General features: G+C 39.4%; 1 pseudogene; it reads left to right on the top strand.

Moving 5' to 3' along the window:
• The first annotated feature begins 1,665 nt into the window (after window positions 1-1,665).
• Window positions 1,666-2,115, top strand: LOC102857130 (annotated as a pseudogene).
• Window positions 2,116-6,839: the final 4,724 nt, after the last annotated feature.

Below are 6,839 nucleotides of genomic sequence, written 5' to 3'. Positions count from 1 at the left end.
CACCGAGTACACAGGAGTCCAGAATTAAGGTTGCATAGAGAAGGCAGGTTTTATAGTAAGGGTTTTTAGGGAGGAAAGGGAGGGGTATTCCGTTGAGTTTTAACGGGTGGGTGGCCTTCAGGAAGGGAGAGGCACTCCATGGTAGTTGAGGCTGTGCACTCCCTTTGTTGACATGTTGATATTCCTTGAATCCTTTGTTCTCCCTTTGACCTTAGTCCGGACCTGACATCCCAGCCTCTTTAGTGAGAAAAAAGGAGACGTATTCTTTCTGGCTACTTCCTGCTGAACAGGGCGTAAGATCTGGGGCTCAGAGGCTCGAATGGGATGGCCCAGGACTAGTAGCCAGGGGAGAATATGGTTCAACTCTATCCTGTCCTGTGCCATCCTTACCATCCTCAACACGTTCTAGTTCATTGCCTCAGATACTATATGTCTCATCTAGGGTCTTCTTCTCCTTTGCCTACCTTCCATCTTTCCAAGCATGATGTCCCATTCCAAGGAATAGTTTCTTTTAACATGTCCAAAATATGTAAGACAAAGTGTCATCATTTTTGCCTTCAAGGAACATTCTGATTACAGTTCCTCCAAAATATATCTGTTTGCTCTTTTTGGCAGCACTCTTCTCCAACACCACAACTCAAATGCATTGATTCTTCTCTTATCATCCTTATAATTTTCCAGTTCTCAGATACATAGCAGGTGACTGGAAAGACTGTGGCTTGAATCAAGAACACCTTAACCTTTAAATCTACTTCAGAGAGAGATGCAAATCAAATCAGCAATGAGATAGCCTACCCCAGCATCAATAGTAAAATTCAATAAGAACATAAACAACAAGCGCTGATGAAGTTGGAACTCTCATATACTGTTGATGGAAATGTAAAATGGTACAGTCATTATGGAAATCAGCTTGGCGTTTCATTAAAAAAGCAGCAAATAGAAATGCCATTTGATCTAGATATCCACTACTAGGTAGATATATATCCTCAAGAAATAAGAATTGTCACATAAATAGGTATATTCACATCTATGTTTTTTTGCAGAATTCTTTATGGAACTGACTCATAACTGAGTTTTCAGAGGCTTTAAATCACATGACAGGGGAGTAAAAATTGACAGATAATAAATATTAAGATGGGTAAGGGAAAAAGTAACAGAAAATAAGTGGATAACCAGACATTGTGGATGTTGTAATTGATGTGGTAAAAAATGGACACACTTCGCCAAATTTCACTCAGATCACAATAAGAAAGGAAAACAATTAAATCACAAATATATACCAACTCGAAAGATTAGAAAAGATCCTCCAGGAGCAGTAACTTTCTGTCAATGAGAGAAGGATAGTTTGTAGAAAGGAAGGGAGAATGGTTAGACTATTCAAAGAAACTATATATTTATTAACTCGCTCACTCATTCACTCATTGACATCAAGACAGAACTGACTCATAGCTGACTCTGTACTAGGTTTCAGAGGCTATCAATTGCCTATCTTTCTCTCTGAGAGCTATTAGTGAGTAGAACTACTAGAGAGGAATGACCTTTGAGTTAGCAAAGACTTGGCCACTAGGATTCCCTATAAATGTAGAAATTATTGATTAGTGTGAGTGGAGCGAGCGAGCTGAGTGGTTGTGCGGTTGCGTCTTGGAGAGCAGGAGCACTTGCAGCATGGCTGACCAACTGACTGAAGAGCAGATTGCAGAATTCAAAGAAGTCTTTTCACTATTTGACAAGGATGGTGATGGAACTATAACAACAAAGGAATTGGGCACTGTAATGAGGTCTCTTAGGCAGAATCCCAAAGAAGCAGAATTACAGGACATGATTAATGAAGTAGATGATGATGGTAATGGCACAATTGATTTCCCAGAATTTCTGACAATGATGGCAAGAAAAATGAAAGATACAGATAGTGAAAAAGAAATTAGAGAAGCATTCCGTGTGTTTGATAAAGATGGCAATGGCTATATTAGTGCAGCAGAACTTCGTCACATGATGACAAACCTTGGAGAGAAGTTAACAGATGAAGAGGTTGATGAAATGATCAGGGAAGCAGTTATTGATGGTGATGGTCAAGTAAACAATGAAGAGTTTGTACAAATGATGACAGCAAAGTGAAGAAATTGTACAGAATGTGTTAAATTTCTTGTACAAAATTGTTTATTTGCCTTTTTTTTGTTTGTAACTTATCTGTAAAAGGTTTCCCCCTACTGTCAAAGAATATGCATGTATAGTAATTAGGACTTCATTCCTCCATGTTTTCTTCTCTTATCTTACTGCCATTGTCCTAAAACCTTATTTTAGAAAATTGATCAAGTAACATGTTGCATGTGGCTTACTCTGGATATATCGAAGCCTTTCTGCACATCTAAACTTAGATGGAGTTGGTCAAATGAGGGAACATCTGGCTTATGCCTTTTTAAAAAAGTAGATTTCTTTAGGAACTGTCAGCGTATTATTGTTGAAGTGTGGAGTTGTAACTCTGCTTGGACTATGGATAGTCAACAATATGTACTTAAAGTTGCTCTATTGCAAAACGGGTGTATTATCCAGGTACTCATACACTATTTTTTTGTACTGCTGGTCCTGTACCAGAAACATTTTCTTTTATTGTTACTTGCTTTTTAAACTTTGTGTATCCACTTCAAAGAAAATTCTGCTTATGGCACAATTTGCCTCAAAACCATTCCAAGTTGTATATTTGTTTTCCAATTAAAAAATTACAATTTAAAAAATGTAGAAAGTATTGAATTGGTCTACACTATGGTGTACATATATATGTGTGTATATATATATATATATATATGTATGTACATATATACATACATGTATACACACATACATTCATGCTCTGGTTTCCTCTTGTAAGAAGCTGCACTGTAATCCTGAAGGCATGGAGTTTGAATCTATGAGCTACTCCACAGGAAAATGGCAATCTCATCCTGTGAGATTAAACTGCCTCTGAAAACCCTCTGGAGGATCAGCTATGGGAAAGTTCCAACTTGATACCTAACAACATTCTATATCTAGATCCATATCTATATCTATCTATCTATCTATCTATCTATCTATCTATCTATCTATCTATCTATCTATCATCTATCTATTCCTGTCGAGTCAGATGTGACTCATAGAGACCCCATGAACAATGGATCTGAAGTTTTCCCTATCCTGCATGATCTACATCCTCTCTGATATATTTGAGCCCATTGTTACAGTCACTGTCAATTCATCCCATTAAAGATCTTCATTTCTTTTTTTCTGACCTTCCACCTTACCAAGCATGATGTTCTTTTCTAAGGACTGGCCTCTCCTAACATGCCCAAAATATGTGATGTGAGGCTTCACCATCTTTGCCTCCAAAGAGAACCCTGGATGAACTTTCCCCAAAGTATATATTTTTGCTCTTTTGACATTCCAGGGGATATTCATTTGATCTAACATCAGAATTCAAAGACATTGTTCTTCTTCTTTCATTCTTAAGCCATTTTTCAACTTGCAGTTGCATAAAAAATAATTTAAAAGACCATGGTTTAAATAATGCATGTCTTAGTCTTTAAACTGACATCATTACTCTTATCACCTTAGAGAGATTCTTGACAACAAATTTAACCAATGTGATATGTCTTTTGATTTCTTGACCACTTGTATTAAAGATATTGATTGTGGATCCAAGCAAAATGAAATTGTTGATAACTAAAAGTGGTGAGGATTTTCTATTCTTGATGTTGAGCTGTAATCCATATTGAAGGTCTTTGATCTTCTCCAGCAAGGTTTTAAGCCCTCCACACTTTTGGCAAATAAGGTTGTGTTATCTGCATAACACACTCTTCTTCAAAAAGTTCAACTTCTGGAATGATTTGCTCGACATATAGATTGAGTGGGTATGGATAAAGGAAACACTGCATGGTTCAAAATTGGGAAGGGTGTATGTCAGGGATGTGTCCTGTCTCCATACCTTTTCAACTTGTTATGCAGAACAGATTAGCCGGGAGGCTGGACTCTGGGAGGAGAAATGTGGTGTCAGGATTGGTGGAAGATCTATCAACAATCTGCATTATGCAGATGACACAACCCTGCTTGCTGAAACTGAGGAGGACCTGAAGAGCTTGCTGCAGAGGGTCAACGACTGCAGCCTTCAATATGGATTGAGGCTCAATGTCAAGAAGACAAAGATTCTCACCACTAGGCCAATTGGCAGCATCAGGATGGATGGTGAAGAGATTGAGATTGTTCACAGCTTTAGTTTGCTTGGCTCCACACTCAACACTCTTGGCAACAGCAGCCAGGTATTTAAAAGACGTATTGCAATGGGAAAGTCTGCTGTTAGGGACTTCTCCAAAGTACTGAAGAGCAATGGTGTCTCTCTGGAGACTAAGGCGTGTCTGATACAGGCCATGGTCTTCGCAATCACTCGCTATGCATCAGCGAGTTGGACAATGACTAGGGAGGATAGAAGGAGAATTGATGCCTTTTGAGCTGTGGTGCTGGAGAAGAGTATTGAATCTCGAGAGTGTTAAACCGGGCTGCTCCTTGTAGGCAAGGATTCTGAGGGTTCGTCTGACATACTATAGACACGTTGTAAGGAGGGACAGGTCCTTGGAGAGGGACATCATGCTTGGGAGGGTGGAGGGACAGCACAGGAGAGGAAGGCCCTCTATGAGGTGGATTGATTCAGTGACTGGGGCAATTGGGATGTGTATATCGGAGACAGTGCGATTGTCACAGGACAGAGCAGAGTTTAGGGCTGTTGTACGTAGGGTTGCTATGAGCCACAAGCGACTTTGCGTATGTTGTCAGGAGTCACCAATTTCTGAAGAAAACACCATTCTTGATAAAGTAGAGGATCAGGGAGAAGAAGCAGATCCTCACAATGAGCTAGATTGACAGAGTGGCTGGAATAATGGGCTCAACCACAGCAACAATCACAGAGATAGCACAGGATTGGGAAACGCCTGTGGTAAAATGTGTTCCTTTATGTGTGCTCTTTTCGTCTTGGTCCTTTGGTAAGACCACTTGAGTTACTTTTTTCTAAATCCTGAATATTTCAACTAGGTTGGAGTGTATGAGATGGGATAGTTCACAGGTTGTTTCCTATACCAGAGAGTTTGTTACTTTTGTCCTAGTCGAATGACGTTCTGCGGGTAAGCTATAAACAACTTGATAGTTCGATACTTTTTGTCTAGCCCTGTGATTGGTGTATTTTATACATCTTGCAGGAATTGGTTATTTACCATGCAGATGGAATGATTTGTGGTCTACTGGGAGGAGGTTGTTCAGTTCATGTTCATGCTGGGATGGCTCTGTCTTGAAACTTGACAAGAAGTTTATATAAAGCAGACAATCCTATAGGAATTTTTAGACCAAGAAAAGCACAGAGAAAGGAGGTAAGAAACTACCTTAAAGATCTGTAACTTGTGTCAAATTATATTAACACTGAAGACAGTGGTGAGTTTGGAAATGGCTCTGTGGTGGAGGTAGAGGCAACAGGTTCAAAATGGACTTTTCAGCTGAAGTAGTAAAGACAAAAGAAAATTGCTGCCAGGAGAGTAAATAAAACACACTGGCTGTACTTACTAGGTCAGTTAACAGTGGAGAAATCAAAGGCAGAGAAACTTGACCAGCTGAGAGGGAGTGTGCATGGCCCAGAGGAGGTCTTACAGCTAAAAGAGAGTATGCATGGCCAAAAGACTCATTATCTAAGGCAAAAGAAGAGTCTGCTTACTTAGATGACCACAAGAGGAGGAGAAAGCTCTCATGCATTGAAAAAAGGCAGGATTGTATTCACTGCTTCAAGGAACCATTCCAAATTTCATTTTCATGCTTAATGATCCTGATCCCAAGTTGTTCCTTCTATTCCTAAGTTGTGGCTTATTATTTATTTCACTTAAAAAAATCACGTAACTGAATGTGTTCTATAGACCACTGGTTGCAATTCCTTCAATATAACAACCAACACTTCCCATTTTTTCCCTACTGTTTCTCAGTTCCCGTCTGTTTACCTTTCTACCCCTTCCTGACTTCTGAATTTGATTTTAGGGGAAATTTTGGTTTTGTATAGCTTATTTTTCTGAGGAGCAGGTTCCTCATGGGGCTATAGTTCAATTTATAGGCCTGTCTATTGTTTGGCTAAATACTGGTCTTTACTGGGTTTATTTCTAGGTTTGAAGGATACCTAAGAGCATCCTACTGTCAGGGGTCACATTAGTCACTATCAGAAAAATACATCTCATCATCTTTATGATTTCTAATTTTGTTCAACACTCTTTGAACATTCATCATTCCCACTCCATCCAAGAACTTTTACTCTGACCCTCATCAAAACAGTCAATAGTGGTTGTTGTGTACCGTCGAGGTAGAACCGACCCATAGCTGACCCTCTGGTGGATTTTCAGAGGCAGTTCATCACACAGGAGATTTCCCATCGTTCTTCCATGGGGCAGCTGGTAGATTTGAAACTTGCGCCTTCGGGATTGCAGTGCAGCTTCTTGCCACTAGGGCACCAGTGTTCCCTAATAGTGGTTGCATGCACCACATAGGTCCTCTGATCTAGGTTTTTAATTTTCCTTGAGTCTTTGGTTTTCTGCTTTCTTCTTTGTTCTCAATGAGAAGAGCCCAAAAGTTGAATCTTAGATGGCTGCTCACGAGTTTATTTAGCTAGTTACCAAAGTAAGATGTAGAACAACACTGTCTTTATGGACTATGTTATGTCATTTGGTTTAGATCTTTCCTAAAGCCTAAAGTTATGATTCTAAGCCCTCAAGCCAAGTGATTCAGTCTCAAGGTATATGGTTATAACTAAGCAGTGTACATAACATTGCCCACTATATCCTGTGCTATAT

The sequence above is a fragment of the Elephantulus edwardii genome, unplaced genomic scaffold (assembly GCF_000299155.1).
Source record: "Elephantulus edwardii isolate Elephantulus edwardi_28Jun2011 unplaced genomic scaffold, EleEdw1.0 scaffold00378, whole genome shotgun sequence".
NCBI lineage: Eukaryota > Metazoa > Chordata > Mammalia > Macroscelidea > Macroscelididae > Elephantulus > Elephantulus edwardii.
This window is presented reverse-complemented; position numbering and strand designations above follow the sequence as displayed.